The 20,121-nt window shown below is 36.8% G+C and overlaps 1 protein-coding gene across 3 annotated transcripts in view; it reads left to right on the top strand.

Moving 5' to 3' along the window:
• Positions 1–1,055: 1,055 nt before the first annotated feature.
• LOC111321593 (atrial natriuretic peptide receptor 1) overlaps positions 1,056–20,121 on the top strand; it is a 55,596-nt gene continuing 36,530 nt past the window's right edge. The window contains exons 1-2 of one of the 3 annotated variants that reach the window (XM_088736613.1): positions 1,056–1,126; positions 7,832–7,908. The gene's annotated coding sequence lies outside the window, so the exon portion shown is untranslated. Of the gene's footprint in view, positions 1,127–7,467; positions 7,610–7,831; positions 7,909–15,559; positions 15,687–20,121 lie in introns of those variants that run through there. The other 2 variants (XM_088736614.1, XM_088736616.1) reach the window with 2 other exon arrangements.

The following is a 20,121-nucleotide window of genomic DNA, read 5'->3' as shown; positions in this document are numbered from 1 at the left end:
TATATAAAGAAATCCATGAGCATCGGTCATGCATCAGGGTAATTCTTCGAGGCCTCTTCTAAAATAACTAATATTCCAAGCGTCCTGTGATTCGTCAAAAACTTATTGTGTAATGTATCGGTAAACCCATAACTATTTCTAAAAGCAATAGACCCCACGTTCCACCGCTTTACTGGAGGTAATGTCCTTCCCGGTGATCTTGGGAGAAGAGTTGAGGAGCTTGCGGTTATATTACAAACTTTTCTCGAGTTCTTACAACCTCACCTTTGCGTGTTTTAGGCTGGTACGCTAATCGATAGTGCCGCCCATTATCAAGATGAACTCCGAGTAAATGTTTAGAGATTCCAAATTCAAGTCACGTTCAGCTGACCCCATGGTGTTACTTTTCATTAATTTTGCCATGGGGGAGAACCTTGGACCTCACTTGAATACTTCTCCTGCTTTAAAAGTCTTTGTTTCTTTATGATCTCAATAGAGAAAGACCACCACAAGTTTCCAGTGAAGAAAAATACCAAAACAAGCACCTCCTATTCCGTAATTTTCTATCTGTAGAAATCAATATTTATTATTTTTTTCGCGAAAGTTAATACAAATAGTATGAAATCGGAAAGAATGTATCAACAATTTTCAAACTCTTTTAAAGCGAGCTGTATATTTCGGCTGAATTTACAAAGCATGTGCTCAGGAAATTTAACAAAAGTTTGCTCAATTGTGGTTGGGCAGTAGTCAAAGGCCAGAGTGAAAGCTCTTCTCTTTTGAAAAAAAACAACACTTTAGAGATATTCGAATGAAATGAGACCATGGTAAAGACAGAGATAAACTGAAAAAGGCTTAAATGTCATTTAAATTCAGAATATCCCGATAGAAACAAATAGTCAAACAAATAAACAAAGCGACGAAAAAAAGAAACAAAACAAAACAAAACAAAAGAAACAAAACAAAACAAAAAACGGAAATTAATTGCAAACTATTTTGGGACTCATGACGGTCTACGTCATTAGCATCATTAATATTGATTAAGTTAAGAAACCAGTTTTCGTTTAGGTCTAGTTTGTTTTTAACTCAGTCAAGATCAAGCACTACTCATGATTGTCGACTTAAATGATTTTCGGCGTTCGATTGTGAGGTAAGATCCTCTATTTTGAAAATAATGAGGTTGATATTTTGTCCGACATAAATACTCCAAAATTTTTGTAATGGAAGGAAAGCCTTATCTGAAATACAACGCTTTTCCTTTGTGACAGTTATTATTATTGTGTGATTCCAATTTGATCGATTTGTCTGCTCGTATATCTGTAAAACTCAAACCGATCTCGAATTTAAATAATTTCTCAACGTGTTATCATGCTATCATTATCGATCACATTGTGCAATTCGAGCGAAATCTGGAACAAAGAAAACTTTTATTTACAATTTTAACGCTCTATATTCTATCCGTAAAGTCCAGTTTATTATCTGTGTTCTGCTGGCCTTACTTTAGTTGTCTAATGTGTATTCTAAATTAAAGGATCACCAAAAAAATGTGCATATCTTCAAACAAGCCCATCCCGATGATTTGTTCACACTGAATTCTAAAAAAGTAGTGCCGCATGCCATTAGGACACACTTAGGCAAAATGCAGTTAAGAAACAACCGAGTATTTTGTGGTCTGGTATGTCCAGCGATAACTGTTGTCCACTTCACAGATAAAGCTGTATTTGTCATGTATAAACCATAAAGATGCGTGCTGTTTTAGCATTTTCATGGACAAACACTGAAAAGTGTTAAGTATAATTATTTTCGTTCAAAAAGATGATCCATTTTGTAGCTTTATTTCGAGTGATGGCTGCATTGTCAATTATAGAAAAACGCTGAAATCGTTCTTTGAATTGCTCGAGAGTACGTTAAATCAATTGCATGTCAGTCTGTGTTTGATTGCACCTCGAATCAGTTCGTGATTCTAACGTTGAGAGGTGTCGATCGACGCGCCTCAAAGTCATGATCAGTTGCACTTTGTAATAACACTTGTCGCAATTTGTAATAACACTTGTCGCACTTTGTAATAACGCTTGTCGCACTTTGTAATAACGCTTGTCGCACTTTGTAATAACGCTTGTGGTACTTTGCAATAACACTTTTCGCACCTTGTAACAAAAAAGCTGTCGCGCTATTTAATAACAGACCATTGCACTTTATAATTAAATAAGTTGTCACGCTTTGTTATAAACTTGGTTCAGGTGGTGGGAGGGTTATAAGAAGACCCAATAATAACCATCATCCCTGCCGATGATACTGATAATAACAATGATGATGATTTTGATTATGACGATGATGATGTTGATGATAGTGACAGCAAAAGTGATAAGGATAATGATGTTGACGAGATGATAATGCTAAAGATAATTATTCAATTTAATTTATCTTTCATGTCTCAACCCCGGCACAATTCATAGATATTTTTACGTGTTCACACTCACTATTCATTACTTTACGTATTTATTACTACTCAGCCTCGACATAGAGCTTCTTAGCTCAGTCGGTAGAGCAGTGGGTTCGAATCCCGTACAGGTCTCAATTTTTTTCAGTCTTATTTTCACTACTGCTTAAGTAGTGTTCATTACTGCGAAGACCGCTTTGATATTCAATGATAGTTATGTTAATTTAGTGCGACAGCTGGTTTTCTTACAAATTGCGATGGTCTGTCACGGCAGAATGCTACATTTTTTTTTTATTAATGTGTGCGACATGTATCAGTCTAAGTGCGACAGTTTTATTATAAAGTGCGTCAGACCATTGTACCAGCTGGCGAAATTACTAAATAAAAAAACAGAAAATTATAACATGGCTTCCTAACAACAACTCGACATGGCGCTAGCCTAACTGTTCTCTGGAGATGGAGAGAGCAATTAAACGGTGAGATGTGTTCTGAAATCGTTACCTCTTGAAACAAGTCATCGAATAATTTTCGATGAATATATGAAGTTCACATATTTTGAACTGCGGTTATAGATACGTATGATGCACGATCCTCGCAGTAGAGAGCGCTATTTATGCAATAGCGAAAATCAGACCTGAAAAAAATCAGGCCTGTACGGGATTCGAACCACTGGTTTGATTTTCGCTATTGCATAAATAGTGCTCTCTAATGCGAGGATCGCGCATCATACGTATCTATAACCGCAGTTCAAAAAAAATGATATGAACTTCATATATTCATCGTATCTAATTTATCACAGGTTTATTACGAATCAACTTAACGGCCTGCTCCCAGTTGGCTTGTTAGCTCACTGCACTAGTATCGCAGAGGTCAGTGGTTCGAATCCCGTACAGGCCTGATTTTTTTTAGGTCTGATTTTCATAAATAGCGCTCTCTACTGCGAGGATCGTGCATCATACGTATCATCGAATCATATTCATTATTAAAAATGGATCACTGGATAATGCAACTCAAGACTTTTTATTGGCTAAGCCATTATGGTATATGAGCCAATATACCATAATCTAATATCTGTACATTGTAACATCCGGTTTCTTCTTACAAAATAAATTCGAGAAGATTTGTCTAATGTCTTGGGGGCGTTTTTTTTTTTAATAAACAATTATTCCACTCGCGCTTGTTGGATATGAGATGATTATATCGTGGAATAATTGTTAATTATTCTATTGTTTGATTATGGCCTTTCCATGGCCGTGTTATTTCTCATATTTATTTACTTTTTAAGCGAAGAATTGCGAAACGACTACTAGCGTTTATGTTCGGTAAATCCCCTGTGAATCTAATTTCGTTCGCACTCTGGACATGCTGTGCTTAAGGCTAGAAGACTCAGGTCTGCAAAGCTCTGCATACGTTGAAGAAATATGTTTTTTCGTCTTTTCACGGGCGTGGGACGAAAACAAATTCTGAATCTCCACGAGGAATCGAACCTTAGACCTTCGAGTTCGCATTTGGCCACTTTACCATTGATCCAAAGAGACTACTATAAGCTAGGCCACCACTGAGTTAATGTATGACCCGTACCGCACATACTGCCAAACGGGTTTTTAGTGCAGAGAAAGACTTATTTGGTCTGAATATAATTTACTCGTAGTAAAAAAAAAACCCAGTATTGATCTAACCTGAGTAATATCTTCCTAACAATAGTCCGCTGTCAAAGGCCTAAACTAAAAAACCATTTGCTGTGAAATTCCGGTGCAAAAAATATCAACCGTTAACCATGGAGACCCTCAATAACGGACGGTAGTGTCAAAAATCGAAAGCTATTGTTAAGTAACAGACACTTGCGTCCAACACCACCATCTTGAGTTCGCGCGAAGAACAGTATCCATTCACTCATTCATAGAAAAATTATTGGTACATACGGTGAGCAATAACGAACAGGCAGCGAACATTTCGGACTGGGTACGAAAATCTTCGATTTCCTGTATAAAAAGGGACATAAATGTCTACTAATTTGACGGATAGTAGGGTCTAACAACAGATTCTAACTGGCCTTACTGTCAGAGGTTATACGGCATTGTCCAAAAGTGAAAACCGGACGCTTGTGTCCGGAAAAAATAAACAAAATACGAAAAAAGTGCTAGAAATGAAAATAAATCTGATGGAAAGGGAAAATTAGAAGAAAAATAAAAATTTAAAACGAAAAACAACAACAACATAACAAAAAAAGAGAAACATCCATAGTCCTTTAAGGTAAAAAGGAGGTGCTTTGCACAATCACGCGGTATAGAATCATCGATTTGGCTACACCTGAAATCGTGTTTTTTAACCCTTTCATTTCCATGATCTTGTTAGTAATTCCCCTGTCTGTCTGCCATACAATTCTTGTGATGTTACTTTGGAGAATTTTGAATTGGATCAACTAATAATTCCTCAGTTGATATTTTCATTTATTCTCATCACTTGTCTGCTTGATTTACCGCCGCCTGGTTAGCTCAATTGGGAGAGCGCCGGACTGCTGTGCGGGAGGTCGAGAGTTCAATACCGGCCGGACCAACACTCAGGGTCTTAAAATTAACTGAGAAGAATATGCTTCCTTTCTTTAACATCAAGAATTGGTTAGATATTCTAGTCTTCTCGGATAGGGACGAATAAATGGAGGTCCCGTCTCCTGCAGGGTTAGGGGCAGGAGACGTTAATTTCCCACACACGAGATTACTGTGTGATGGATGTCCTCCCCTGGGGTGGGTTGGGTGGGTAACAGGACCCCTGTTGATACCAGTGTTTACTACACTGAAGGGGCTATCCTGTATAAATATAGATGTCTGTCTGTCTGTCTGTCTGTCTGTCTAATATTGTAAGGGAAGTTCTGTCTTGGTCACTCATTGTTATGAACAGTTCTAGTTTCGTTGCGTGACTTTGAACAGATTATCGATTCGATAATCCAGGGGATGATTTGCGTGATTATTTTTCTATGTTTCTCTGTGGTTTTCTATAGTTAAGCGATTGCGGTTTCCTATATATGAAAGCTCATGAATAGTTCGTTTTCCTTTATTTGACAGTTCATGAATAGCTCGTTTTAGGACTAGATTTTTTAGGTTTTGATTTCCGTTGCGATCAGCGTCAGTATTGCGAACATTGAATTAAGCTTCATCATACTTATTAGTTCTCCCAAGCCACAGAGATCCATTCTTCAGAATCTTCTAATCAAGTACAATGAAGATTAAAGAAATCTCTGATGGTTTGATACGTTTGCTGCCTTCTGCACCACTCATGGAAGTTCAAAGGATTAAACGCCTACTCTCTCCCTTTTTACGAAACAAGACCATTTACTCAATTTACCTGAACTTGCCGTTACTTTGTATAGGAGTGGATTTGATTATGATTTTTAAACAAGCAAAAAGAGACAAGTATTGTTTGGTCTTGTTGCTTACGCCCACCACTTGTTTTTACGTCCACAAAGGTGAAAGTGAATCTGGTTTAATTTTACTGTAATCAGTTAAAAGCAGTATCTGGCTCTGGAAGTATCTGGCTTGAACGATTCGCCCACGCTACATGCATCAACGCCGGCTCTCCCATTCCATTTCACTTTGATCTTTGCTTTATCTTTTGCAGTCTTTAAGTTAATTATCAACTAAGTCAAACGGTAATGTCTTCAAAGCTGAACGACAGCCCCACATTCTGTGAAGTATACGAGGAATTACTTCGGTTGATCGATTTGTGAATTGTTGTCGCTCAAGCGAAAGGCACCGTTATTGCTTTGAGTTGAAAAGACAAAATCCAGCTAACTGGCTCTTTAATCATTTGATTCAGGAACCCTTGTTTTTGTCTAAGCTGTGTAGGAGGCACATACACAAAAACGTTTTGTGCATTTGCTTTCCTGCCTGCAAACATACAAACTCGCGGTGAGTTTATACTAGGTCTGTATGAAGAAAAACAAATGCGCGCGCAAAATTCCAGAATTTTCCCACAAAGGTTCGCGCACGTTATTTACATTTAAAGCACCGAAATTCAATATTTGATTAGGCTATACGTTTCGTTTTGTAAATAGGAAACATTTTTTGTGTAGAAAGAGAGACATATTAAAAAATTAATTTGTTGCTCAGGTCTCCTAGACTGTAAATGTAGAAAATTTGGGAAAAGATGGAACTCTTTGCGACCGAATTTTCTGGACTTCAGAAAAAAGAAAAGCTTTCATATTCGCTTTAAAAAAGTTTATTGAAGAGTGCTTGCTTAGAACATCAATTGTCACCGCTGATATATTTTAACAACGAAAATTTCATGGAAAAAAATGATCCATTTATTTTATCAGATTTGAGGAAACTGTCCTCACTGTTCTTGTCCTGTTATTGCCGCCGTCATTAGCAACTACTGAGTAAGATAGCTGAGTGATTCCACTAAAACGAAAGTCCCGCAACATTTCAGGTGAAGCGCTTTTCTCGATGAGCTGAAAAACCAATGGCTGAAGTATGGATTAGAATTAATTCAAACATTTCAAAACCGCCTGTTTGAATATTTCATATTGCTTTGTATAAAATCGCTGTTCGATATTCAGATCTTGGCGCCTAACACCGTTTGTCATCAACAAGTAGTTAGGGACAGATTCGTGAAGTATAAGCTCTTAATCTGTGTGAGGAGAGGTTTCATGTCGTTCAGTGTTATAACTTCCCCTTTACACCGCCGACGCCACTTCCTTGAAGTCATTAAGACGAGACTTTGTGACTACTTTAAATTAATCAGTATTAATTCTACATTTTAAAAAGATGGTTATCTAACTTCATGGAAAGTTTTCGTTTTCCATAAAACATAATTTCAAGTATCTGATAAATGCGTGGCAAAATAAATCAACGAATCACAGTTCTGATGCGAATCGCCTCAGGTAACATGCTGCATTAAATATTTAATATATTGAGGGGGCTCTCTCATTACTTTATTGAGATATGTTTAAATTTTCTTAACCAAAAATGGAAAATAAACAATGCACTTGTATATAATTTCTTTCGATCGTTTCTGCTCATACGCGTGAAACTCGCGTCGCTTATCATACAGCAAAATATCTCGTTCATTGAACGTGCGATAATTACCTTGTTCAATCGGTTTTTTTGCTTCAGCTTTGCTTTAGTTGGTACTTTGTGTAAATCCAGACGTGTCATCTTCTAAATAACAGTGTCTGGACTTTCCCACGATTATTTGGTTAGTTAAGGTCGTTCTCAGCTAGGCTCTTCCAGTCTGTTATGCTCTGTTTAGTTTTACACCTCACAATTCTCGCCATTTTACCTCTATCCACTCTTCGCTCGAACCAGAGTAACACGAGCGTTGGGGAAATTTGAAGAAAAATTTGTAGACTAGGCTGAGAAACGTATATTTTAAAAACGTTTGGTGGGTGTGTAACGATAGATACGTTTTGACTCTTAGGAGTGCCTTGGAAATGCAAGACAGCCATGGATTTGAGTTACAAAGCAAGGTGAGAAGGTGACGACAACGCGCTGGGGGTAAGTTCGAACTAACTTATTTCAAAGTGTTTTTGTTCTATCGCCGTACTCTTTATTTTGTAAAGGGCTTTGTTGGAGTCTTATCGATCAAAAGAAAACAATTTTCAATTTTTCTTCTTAATAGATCTACTATTTCTATGAAATTTCATGTTCTGTTGGAAACTCTGAATGTTTACAATTAAGCACAAACTTACGAGTGATGAGCAATTAATTGAAAAGGATTCATGTGCGCCTTTGGAGATAAAAATTCGAAAGTCCATATGGTCTGCCCTCTAGAGCGAAGAGAATGTTGGCGCCATGATAATTTGCCTCATAATTAAATCACGATTCAATAATAACGCGCAAAACACCAAATTGTAGAAAATTTCCCACTGTTGGAGGATCGCCATTTCAGTGTCTATTTTATAGCTCTCTAGGTCTGGCCCTTTTCTACAAATCTTTATACATGGCTAATCTATTAATTTAAATCGTTTTTCTATGGTAGGTGTTAACGTTAATTCCCATCAGCTATAATTCTCAACAACTTGCAAATGCAAATGTGCGATTGTACTGCACATTATAATAAGCATTTTAGCGGCTCCACAATTTCCAAATTATCAGCGCCATTTATATATAGTTACATATGTTATTCACGTGATTCAGTTGAATAGACCTCGTTTCTAAATTCACTCTTACAGGTGTTCATGTTCGGAGGACGTTTTGTTCGCGTTGAAATATTTCACATCTCAGTCCTTTTAGAGAAACCATGTACTGGTTTGCGCACGTTAAAAATGTTGCTTTAGATTTTTCAAATTCGCTATTCGTGATCCGTTTCAAACTTTTTTCGTCTTGTTCCTTCTTCGTTTATAAATGCCACTTCTATGTTTTGTCTATTTTACCGAGCCAAATGAATGTTTTTTTTTCCTCCCTCAATGTAAAGATAGTTTTCAACGGCGCATTACTGTGACTCAAAAGATCACCAGGTGGGAGGTTCAAAAGAAGAAAAAAATATGTTGGTCGATGCTTGACTACCGAAGAGTGCTTGATATTACGCTTCGAATATCATAGGAACACGTTAATGCTTCAAACGGTGTATTACAACTGTCAAACCCTTAAATTGGGTTGATAAATTCAATATATAGTCTTAGAAGAATTGGTAATTTCCTTTATGTTGCTTACACTCATGCTGTTCTATTTACGGAAAACATTCTCAACTTTGTAAATTTGAGCTCAACAATAAAGGTAACTCCCATCAAAAATGTAAATTATACGTTAGAATTTCTGTGTCGACGTAATTTTGCGTAATAAGGCACATTATTTTTATACCTTCCGGCCGATATCGGATTTAATTGTGCGAAAACTTCGTTGAAAGCTACTGCCTTAAAAGTTGGATCAATCATAAGTGTAAACAGTGTCATTAAAAAAAGGGCAATTCATTTAGCCTTAAAATACTAAAAGGACACTAGCTGAAAATAGAGGATGTTTATTGTGAGTTTCAATAACGCAACGCATCTTTACCTTTCGATTTAGATATCCTCAATCACTAGCAGTTTGTAATAAATCTTGAGTTCGTTTGTGCCCGCCCTTCAAAGCTGAAGTTGATAGCTTGCGAATTCTCGTTCCTCAAGGTGAAAATCCATTAAAACAACAACTTTCAAGTAATTTGAATACGGTTTCAAGAGACACTGCATGACACTTGACTAATGTCTGTCTTAACAGTTGAGTCTTTCTGACATTGGCCTTTTCAAAGCTGTTGTGACCGCACACTTCACGTGAGTTCTAGAATCCCTTGAAACTCTTTTTGTGTGGCTGTTGAAATGAAAAGGATCCTGACAGCCCAAGTAAGTGATTAAGAAGTGAAAATTCAATCTCTCATATCATATCTTCGAGATCCGCTCACTTCACCTGCGTCGCGAAGCCGAATTCACCGAGGATTTGGGTTGAGTTTTAATCAGCTCTTGTCAAATGTGAGGGGGTTAAGTCGCGTAGGTCTTCAAGTCAAATATATAACACCAATCCAGGACAAGTAAGTGATAAGTTTTTTTATATCAGCGTTTGTCCAATTAATTGTGCAGCGTAGGGATATAAGGCATGCGAACAACAATTTCCACATCGAATGAAACTGATCAATGAAACATCTTCGCAGACCTGAACAACTAGAAAAACCTAGGTGTTAAAAATATAGAAAACAGAACCTTTTTTGCAGCAGTTTAGTGCCATATTTGGCGCATACGTTCCTTCTTGGAACGAAAGGAAGTTTTTCTGCGCTGAAGTACAAAATTTCGAGCTTATTTCTTTATTATTTTTCCAATTACGTCGAGTGAATTTGTTTATTTGCCAGACTGGGACTAGCTTGCATGGTGAATATCTTTTGAATTTACGAACCTTTTTCAGAAACAGCGCAGTCCTTCCATTTAGTTGCTAACACGTGATTTTGCTTCAGCAAGTCTTGAAAAGGGAACATGCTAAGTTATACTTTGTGACTCAATAAATTTGCATTGTCGAAGTAGGTATTTCAGCGCAGCGTGATGTAGAGGTTTTTATCTTTAGGGGGAGGAGTCATCTCAGCATAAATGACCAACGTGATGTACAGGTTTGATGTTTCTCAAGCACTCTTTACTTAGAAACACAAAGAGTAGTTTTAATAGCCTGTCAACGTAGCTGTTCTCTTCCACTTCTGTCTGCATTCCCTCCGGAACAACCTTTTATTTTTGCTACAGTTTGTGTTTGTGGAAAATAACAGAAAGTGCCAGAGCCCAATCAACCTTAAGTGCGTCTCTGACCAAGACAGCCTATCAAATTGTGCATTTTTTTAATTTCCATTTCGTCGTTTTGTGTCACGAAGTAATCGATTTTCCTGTAGGCAGCTGAGTTTCACGTAAAAACAGTCTCAGTTCATTATTTGGAATCAATGTTTGTGATGTTTTTTTTGCAAGAACATACGAAGAATTTACTACAGGCTGAGTGATAGTCTCATGTGAGTACATTACTTTGTTGCTCATTTATCTTTGAGCTGGAGACATGAGTGAAAATTAAGAGTGTATTTTTAGCGACACGTTGTTCGTGGCATTAGAGTAAGTGGCAGACATGCCTGGGTAAACATCATAGTAAACAATGCACTTTGATAGGACTTTTCGAGTCACATCCGCATCGATTTATTAAAATACTAAGCTTTGTAATTTTAAGAATCCCCTTAGAACGTTTTCAGGCTTAAATCACCTTCACAGCTAACATCAGTGTGCATATTCTCCGTACTGTCCTCTACACAGTTCATAGGTGTTGACAAGGAGAATCTGTTAAACAATCAAGAGCTTCCTTCTTTAGTAGGTGATAATTTCTTTAATTTCTGGGTGATAATGTGAGACAAATTAGATGCTTTGATGATAACAGTGTTTCTCTGTATTAGTTTAATCTCGCTTATAAGTAATAACGCCAGGAAAACTGATAAATTTTCTTGGCTGATAAATTTTCTTGGCTGATAAATTTTCTTGGCTGATAAATTTTCTTGGCTGATAAATTTTCTTGGCTCTCTTTTGATGAGTGATTCCTAATGTAATTGTGATCGAAATTGCATAAATTCAGCTTTTCGTTTTAAGAAATATGTAAAATGAATTATCATAACCGATTCTTTGGTATACTTGATGGTAACTTGAGAACTTGTGCACTTTTGGAATAATTACTTTGTCTACCAAAAGGTGATTTACGTTGCGAATACACCGTCGTGTCTTTCACTAAGTTGGCTCTATAACGACATCATTGTAGCGGTTCACATCTACATCTACATTTATTAGAGTTGGTAAAACCTTGAGAGGTATCACACCAACTATAATCAAAGAATGATCAAAGAATGCAACTATTTTTTCTGCTAGGATGAGAAATTTCAAATTTTATACAAACTGGCTGTAGCTCCCTAAAACTTCAATTTCACGCAGTCTATTTAAGTGCCAGCATATTAGAATCTAAATGTGATATTTAGTTCATCTTCTTATCCGAGGTAATGAATTTCGTACTCTGGTCTCTATATGTTTCATTGCTTTGCTAATGGAAAACATCTTTAGGAAATTTACGGACCCTACATATTCGGTGCCTTGTTGAAAAAAGTGTCTTGTCTTTTTATTATGAAACATTTCTCTTGCGTGCTAAGATCGACTTCTGTCTAAAAAGTCATTGTTGAAGCAGACTTTGACAAGCATTTGGTGTAATTGATCGCAATGAGGTATAATAGCCTCAAATGAAACATATATTAGGTTAAATTTCTTGCCATGGTAAAATAAACACAAAATATTTGGAATCGAACCTTAATTTTTGTGTTTATGGAGTTGGTTTACATTTTTGATTTTTAGTTGTTGTTGCAGCTCTACTGGATTGGGTGGGACACTTTTCCATTAAAATGTGCTTAATACGCTTAAAAAACCATCCATTGGGAAATTTTTAGGCGAATTTTTCCCTAGTTCGTCTTCCCTCTCTTTCAGACTTGTAAACGCACCACTCAGTAAGATAGCGCATTGGAAATGGTCGCCTGTTATTGATTGGGTGTCTTTGTTTTTTTGAGGTGATCAATTTCTTTGGCGTTCTGTTAGTTAGAGAAGTAAATTAGAAGTAGGTCGGTAAATTCATGAGGAACATGTGCTGAAATTCCTGTCGGGCAGCTTACAATATTTCATAATATATTTGCGATGATCAGCAAACTTCTCAGACCACCTATAAATAGCCATAACTTTGTTTTGTGGTTTTCCATTTTTCGTATTGAATCGATGCACTACTCAGGACCGATCATTAGGGAACGGCTAAGATAATGACCAGCAAATCCTGCCTAGGTATCAGCCTTTGTCTGGGAAAAGCAAACAAATAAACAAGCAAACAAACAAACAAAAAAATTAGTTCCATGCTGAACACCCACGCAAAGCAACATTTTCCAATTCAGAATCATTCATAAACCCATAATTCATGATGAGTAGGTTAATCTAATTCTTGAGTTAGATCTCCCTTTGATAAAGTAATTGGTAAAACACGAAAAGAAATTGAATTTTTTTTTCAAACCGTATGATTGGATATTGCCAAAAAAGATTATTTGATGATCAGAGGACTCGAATTTACTGCAGCATCCCATAATTTCTTTGCTAGTTCTGAGCAACAGTTCGATTCAAATTTAACACAATCTGGCCGGTTTATCACATCTGACCGGCCACGGCAGCGCACGGGTAAGATTGATACTGTAGTTTTAATCTATTAACTCGTAAAAGTAACTCCGGCTGGCCCAAGTCCTGCCCCGGTACATTCTGCTCTTCATTTTCTTCTTAAATACGAAGGCGCGCTATATAAGGAAGTCTTCCCTGGGAAGACCTAGGCTCATTTGTCACTCACCGTTGACGTGTGCGGGTCAAATTTAAATGCTGGTAGACGAACAAAAGGAGCTAATGAGAAATCTATTGTTTACTTCCACCAGCATGGTGGCAATGAGGTAACGAGCGGACCACCTACTTCGATCTCAAATTTACCTCCACAAATAAAGACAGTTTCCATTGAAGAAAGGAAATACAAATCTCAAAAATTCTTGTATTGTGATGAAGACATAAAACAATTGTGAGGAATGCACCCGCTGTTCACTGCTTTTGAGTAGCTGTAGCTCAAGCTGACTTGACTCTAAGAGTTCTACATCACACGACAGTTGATTGACAAATGGTCCAGTGGGACCTAAGGCTCCTTTTATAGCGCGCCTTCGTGTTTAAGTAAACCTTTTAGTAGTATTCATATCAAAATATCCAACAAAAGGAAGGGAAAAAATTTAGCGATGGGTAAAAGTGACGAAGGTGTGTAGCGTCGTGATGTTAGAAGCATTTTTATTCCTCACTGATTTTCAGGGCTATAATTTCTCATTTATCATTTGCATATTTTGATTTAGGTAGTTGAACATCTGCGTTTGGCAAGCCGGGGTTTTGTGTACCTGAACATATTTGTCTATCACCAGGTGTAAGGGTAACCGTGGCACGTAAAAACGTTTTATCTCCGAAGGGTCAAAGTCAAAATGTTGCACACGACTTTCAAGGTTTCTCTATTGCTAGCTCTTACACTTCGATTCAGTGTCCTCTGAGCGTTACTTTACAAATTTACATATCGTGCTATATAGTTGTAATTTCAAGGTAATACTCAGCTGCGTTAAAAATTAAATTCAACATACTTTTGGTTTGTTTTAACTCAGAGAATGGCCGAATTAATGATAAACGATCGAATTAACTTGTTCAAATAAATTTTTCCCGGCCTCCAGCACAGATGGACCATGAAGGAGACTTAAGAAAATTTCCTTTTGGATCAGATTCGAGATTACAGTCAGAGTTATGCTAATTGAAAACTTTATCAAGGCGCAGTGATACTAGCGGAGGAATAGCTTTTTCTGCTCAAATTATCATTTCTGAACTTTTGCTAACATCATTAGTTTCGAATGTGTTAAATATTCAACATGGAAATGTCTCGGAAATAAGAAAAAACAGGAGGTTTTAGAAAACAAAGGGATTAAACACCTCTATTGTATTTCGGTTCGGCCCCCAAAGATTATGAATGAGAAACACACTAAAACATCTTTTATCCACCCTGTGGGAAGGAAGATATTTCTTTGCTGAAGAGTTAAAACAGCCGTGTCTATTTCTTTTGTTTTGTGCTTTCCTATTTGTCAGGGATGAATAAACTTTGTGCATAGATATTGAAAAAGCTCTCTCTGTGAACTCAAATAAATAATGATTTTTAGGACATTGTACAAAAAAAAAAATACTTTTTGTCAATTTGTGAAAGTTAAAAAAACACGAGAGTGGCGAATGTAAAGCGTGGACGGGGAGGATCACTGTAAGGGAGAAATGTCAATGGAGTATCATAAGAGACACGTAGGGACTGTTTCAGCAAGAGTCATTTACTTAACCGCTTGATAACCCGTAAGTATTACTGAGGTAAACTATGAAGTCCTTTGATCTAATGCGCCTCTGTTCATGAAATATGGGACAGAAAGGGCGTTGTTCGTTCATATCCTGGTAAGAACCAGTTTGTTATAGCAACGTAGATGTTATGTTATAGATGTTTGTAACTTCCCCACTTACGAGGTAAACCATATCGCTGTACCATCTTTGAGGCTTCAACAGTTCCCGCCGTTGTTTGACTCATAATAAGACGGCTCTTTTTTCACTCTATCTACGTTTCATTTCCGTGCAGGTTATTAAAAAGGCGACGCAAAGTGACAAGTATTTGTATCGTCTCCGTAAGCATATGCCTCTCTTACCAAAAAATTCGCACGGTCTCCTTCGACTTCATGCAATGTTAAATATCTTCAGATCACTGTCCTAAGGTACTGAGATTACTCGATAAAAAAGAAAGTAGCTTGTTGTCGATGTTTAAAATTGTGAGCGTTTTGCTAAATTGGATATATTCTTGCGTATTTCTAAAATAGATCCGAGAGCCTGAGGGAACGACTTTGCGAATTACTTTTCATTGGCTGCACGCGCGTAGTACATGTGCGGTCCAATGCGATCTGTTTTTCTCTCCTTAATTTGATATTCACTGGTTCTTTAATTTCCGGCTGCAAGGCTTGTTTTGATTTTTCCTCGTCAAAGTTGGAAAACAATTGGCTTTGCTTGTATAATTAAATGGAAAAAAATTGTAAGTAAACACTCCGTCCTTTGCGGCAGACCGATCTCGAGTGTTTGAAGAGAGAATCGAAATTTATTCAAATCTGGCGCTTTCACCGTCATTGCACCTAAAACACCCTTCACGAAGGGTCGAGGACAAACGAAGATCAAATCTGAACTCTTCTAAAGGTACAGCTGTGCATATATTTTTTTTTCTAAAAAGATGTATTTAGTTTGTATTTGCGGCTGATTAGCGCTAACGTGCAAGGTATTGCGATTCAAAGCTGAAACGGCACTGTCTCTTGGCATTCAGTGAAATGGAAAGTAAGGTTCAAGTGAAGTAACGATCTTACTCTCTTTCCATAGCGCGCTAAAGCTATAGCTAGCGATACTTCCCCTGAAAAAAAGTGTCTTCAATGTTACCTCTTCCTTCCCTTGTCATCTTAGATCAATTGCTGATTTAACTCCACGATATTTGAAACTTGTTTTGCACTTTTTCTTTCCAAAATATTGGATAGCAACTGTGAATCAAACAAATTTCAAAAAACTAAATCATTTTATCAAATTGAACGTAGCAAAGGTTGGTCACCAATTTGGATTTTCCTCGGTCGAATTCAATTACCTTCGGCCCCCACAGTATTGTAAAAGATGTAAGAGTTGGGAATAACCAGCCGAAACCTACGACATATTATGTATTTCGTCTCTAAACATACAGTTTAAATCTAATGTTTGAATGTTCACATTAAATAAGGAGACTATAGCTCTCTTATGACTAGCTGTTACGTCGATGCATGTTGGACTTCAAAACAGCCAGAAAACCTTTAGTTGATCTCCTTGAAAGGCATAATTTAATCATGATATCTCGATGGCGTAAATATCATGCAGTAGTGAATTAAACGATTCTGCTTGTTAGATCTGGCGAGTTCATTTGTGATCCACGTTTTTGAAATCAGGGTTCATGAACATGGTTTCAAGTTTTAAATAAGATAAAGCTACTGCGACCCAAATTTTGTTAGCAATTCTCTCCGCTGATCAAAACGGACCCAAACGCTGTAATTTCAAGCAATACTACGTGTATACTTACGATCAATTATATACCTTTAGAGTATTTGACCGCAAAGAGTATTGTCAAATAATACCTTTTCATGATTTGATGTCGTAAAGCTGCTTTTTTGGACTGCTGGATGTTTGACTTGCCAAACTATTCTTAAAATGTTCTCAAGCGTGGTCTCAAAGTTGACTTAGCTTTGGTAGTGTTCGTTAGTTTGTAACGGAAGATCAACGTTAAATTTTCTAACAAAAACTCACTTGCATGCCAGTGAGAATAAATCAAAGTTTGGTGAGATTTTTGTGGTTGCCTCTCAGTTTAAACTATTTGAGTTCGAGGGCTGGGATATATAACTTCTTTGATTAAAATGCCTTGTGATTCTCAATATTTGAAAATTATTTGGATTTACAAAGAAGTGTGCGCAATGAGTTTCTTGCGCTGAGAAAACACTTGTCGCAGCGACAAGGTTTTCGGAGCTGGCAGCTTTAAGGTTTCGCAAAGAACGGAAAGAAACTCCGAATTTTTGTGAATAGGCATGCAGACGTTAGTCTTAAACGGATTCAAAAGGCAAAAGTTTGATGGTTTCAAAATAACGAGTTCTAGGATCGCGGGAGTGTTTTTCGTGAGCGGACCAAATCATAGAATTGACGTGTTTTGTTCTGCTAATAAAGAAGCTTAGTAATGGCGAACCCTGGTTTGAAATATTGCTTTTAATATGCCAATTTACTCTTAGGTCTACTAGCTCCTAACAAACAAAGAACGGTTGGGAAAATTATATAATACTGACAGCTCAAGTGTCGAAATATTATATGCTGGGTTTTAAAAACCGCGTTTAAATTAAGCTACTCAAATAAATCACGCTTGCCTTCTGAATAAATTTCTGTGCGGTAAAGAGGATAGAGCTAGGACGCCACGTGATAAAGTGATTTATGGTCTCCTTGCTCTAACCAACTGTGGTGTTCTCTCTGAGCTAAGCAGGAATCTAAGAAAATTCGCGCAATTTCACGACAATCAAGGCACAAGAAAAAGGAATGGCGGCGTTTCAAATAACTTAAACCCCAGGAGCTCACTCATTACCATGATATTGAAGGTGAATTTCTTCACATGATAATCCGGACAATTCATGCAGCTCACTCCAATTTTCCCAGTCTAAAAAATCGTGATATTGTTATCCTTGCTCATTAACAGCTTCATTTAACATTGATATTCCTATAGAAAAAAAAAATTAATAGTTGTTATCATAGACTTGAGCTCTTATGGATAAAGCTTTTCGTCTGGCTTGCTCTCATATTTTTGTTAATTTTTTATTTTTGTGGATCCGAAAAGAGCCATTCCTTTCCTTCTTTGATAGATTTAGCAAACAAGCAACAGAAAGCAAATAAGAATATCGGCGACTGGCCGCTTTTGAGAGCATTTTCAAAAGCACGTTAATAAAGTAAGAGCGAAAAGATTTCTTTTCAAATCTTTTATGCAAATAAACAGGTTAATTATCGAGGTGGTGAAAACGCTCTTTGATTTAACAAAAATATATTTGTATTTGTTTTGGAAACCAAAGAAAGGAAACAGCTGGAATTTTGCACAAAAATACTGTCAATGCATATGAAATTCAAATGATAATTGCTTTCGAATAGGATCTTAAGTTTAGTTTTTATTTTCGTTTATTAGTTTATACCATAAAAGAACTCATCTGTTTGATTAGGGAGAATCGCGAGGAAATTTTTACTCTTTCAACAGTGTATTTTCTAACTTGGATATCAGTGATGTTTTTACCCTCAGGCGTTCACAAACGCGTTTTTTCTTCTCATTCTTCTTTTGGAGTTTGGATCAAGCACAACGTGGTAAAGGAAATTTTACCAAACAAAGGTGTTTGTTGATTGTTCATAGTTCAGAGATAGTGCACCAGGATTGCATTAAAAAATTTTAAGAAAATAACTTTATTGAATTCGCCCGAGTTTAGCCTCTTGTGTTGAACTGTAGCACTCATAGTTTAGGGATTTGGCGTTTATGCTTCTGTCGTAGTTATAGCTTTTTTATGAAACAAATTAAGATTTCTCCTTTATTCGAATCTGGCATGTGGGCAATTCGTCGCCGCTTGCAGCCAATAGGAGCTTTGACAACAGGGCTTCATACTTATTCTAAGTGCTTGGAACAAGCTTTACGTCTGTTTCCATTTAGTCATGTTTTATTGACTCCCACCAGACAAATGATATATCATCCCGTGACAGACGGAAGTATCATGTTTTCAACTTGCAAAACTTCTTTCAAGCTATTTGCCACGCTACTTAAAATATTCACAGGGAAGCATGATTTAGCTAAGTTAACATAACTATGTGTATATGGCGAGGAAACCTAAATTAAACGACGAGGCTTTTGTAAGGTCAGGTTTCCTTCCAAGAGAACAAAAGTTCGTACATGATACATAATGACAAATTTGCGGCTAACGTTTAATATCTTTACACTGTTGTCACCAGTTAACATTTTTTACGGCCAACGGTACATGTTGCACATTAGTCGAGAGAAAAATAACGTGAACAATGCGATTGAAATATTTTGTCTATTACGGAATTGAAAGAGCCTGCGGATGGCAATTCGAGGGACGTTTTGCGAATGTCAATATTCTTTGAAAATTAGAAAACATAAATTTCACTAAAATTGATCTATTATACCTGAAAGTCGAAGATTAGCAATTAAAACGGCCACGGCACTGGTTGTTACATAGATGTTTAGACCAGTTTTAAAAACCAATGTGCCACAGGCGTTGCTACTGATATGTCAAATTGTCAAAAACATTCACACTTACATTTCATGTGTGTCACTAATAGTTAATTTTTCGCGTTGTCAAGAACTTTCAAATCTGATTTATGTTCAGGAAAGTAGTCGGCATATTTAGATTCCTAAATATAGTACATTTGGTAACTGTTTTGATTCAAAGCTCGGTTAATGCGATATCTTTATTTATTCACTTATTTATTTGTTACCGAATTAACAGTTAGCGCTTGATTAATAGTTAGGGGAAGAAAAATGTTGTAAAAGTTACTTATCCAAGCAGAAACCTTGTTCCTGCTTCCTTCCTGTTCCCGTCCCTCGAATTGCTCTCCGCAGGCTCTTTCAATTCCGTAATAGACAAAATATTTCATTCGCATTGTTCACGTTACTTTTCTCTCGACTAATATGCAATATGTACCATTGGCCGTAAAAAAAGTCACTACTATTCGTCTTTAATCTATATTTACATACGTATGTGTCCGTGTTCAGTTATAGTTTTGCCCCCTTTCGTTGATTTATATTATTCAGTTCGTTTTTATAGTCTATTCTACTTTATACAATGCCTTTTGTAAATATATATATTTTTATCTTTTATACTTATTTGTCTATCTGTTTACTTATTTTTGAGGGCCGTAGGTTAGAAAACTGTAATAGGTTATTGCGCTTCCCTCTTTAAATAAAGTTATTGTATTGTATTGTATTCAGAAAAGAACAAGAAGACGCCGGGAGATCAAAATTGTGATTGGCTGTTTAAGCCTTATCCGCTTGAGTAAAAAAAAGAAAAGATGGCGGCATTAAAACGAGTAGAGG

Source organism: Stylophora pistillata, chromosome 10 (genome assembly GCF_964205215.1).
Source record: "Stylophora pistillata chromosome 10, jaStyPist1.2, whole genome shotgun sequence".
Classification (NCBI taxonomy): Eukaryota; Metazoa; Cnidaria; class Anthozoa; order Scleractinia; family Pocilloporidae; genus Stylophora; species Stylophora pistillata.
This window is presented reverse-complemented; position numbering and strand designations above follow the sequence as displayed.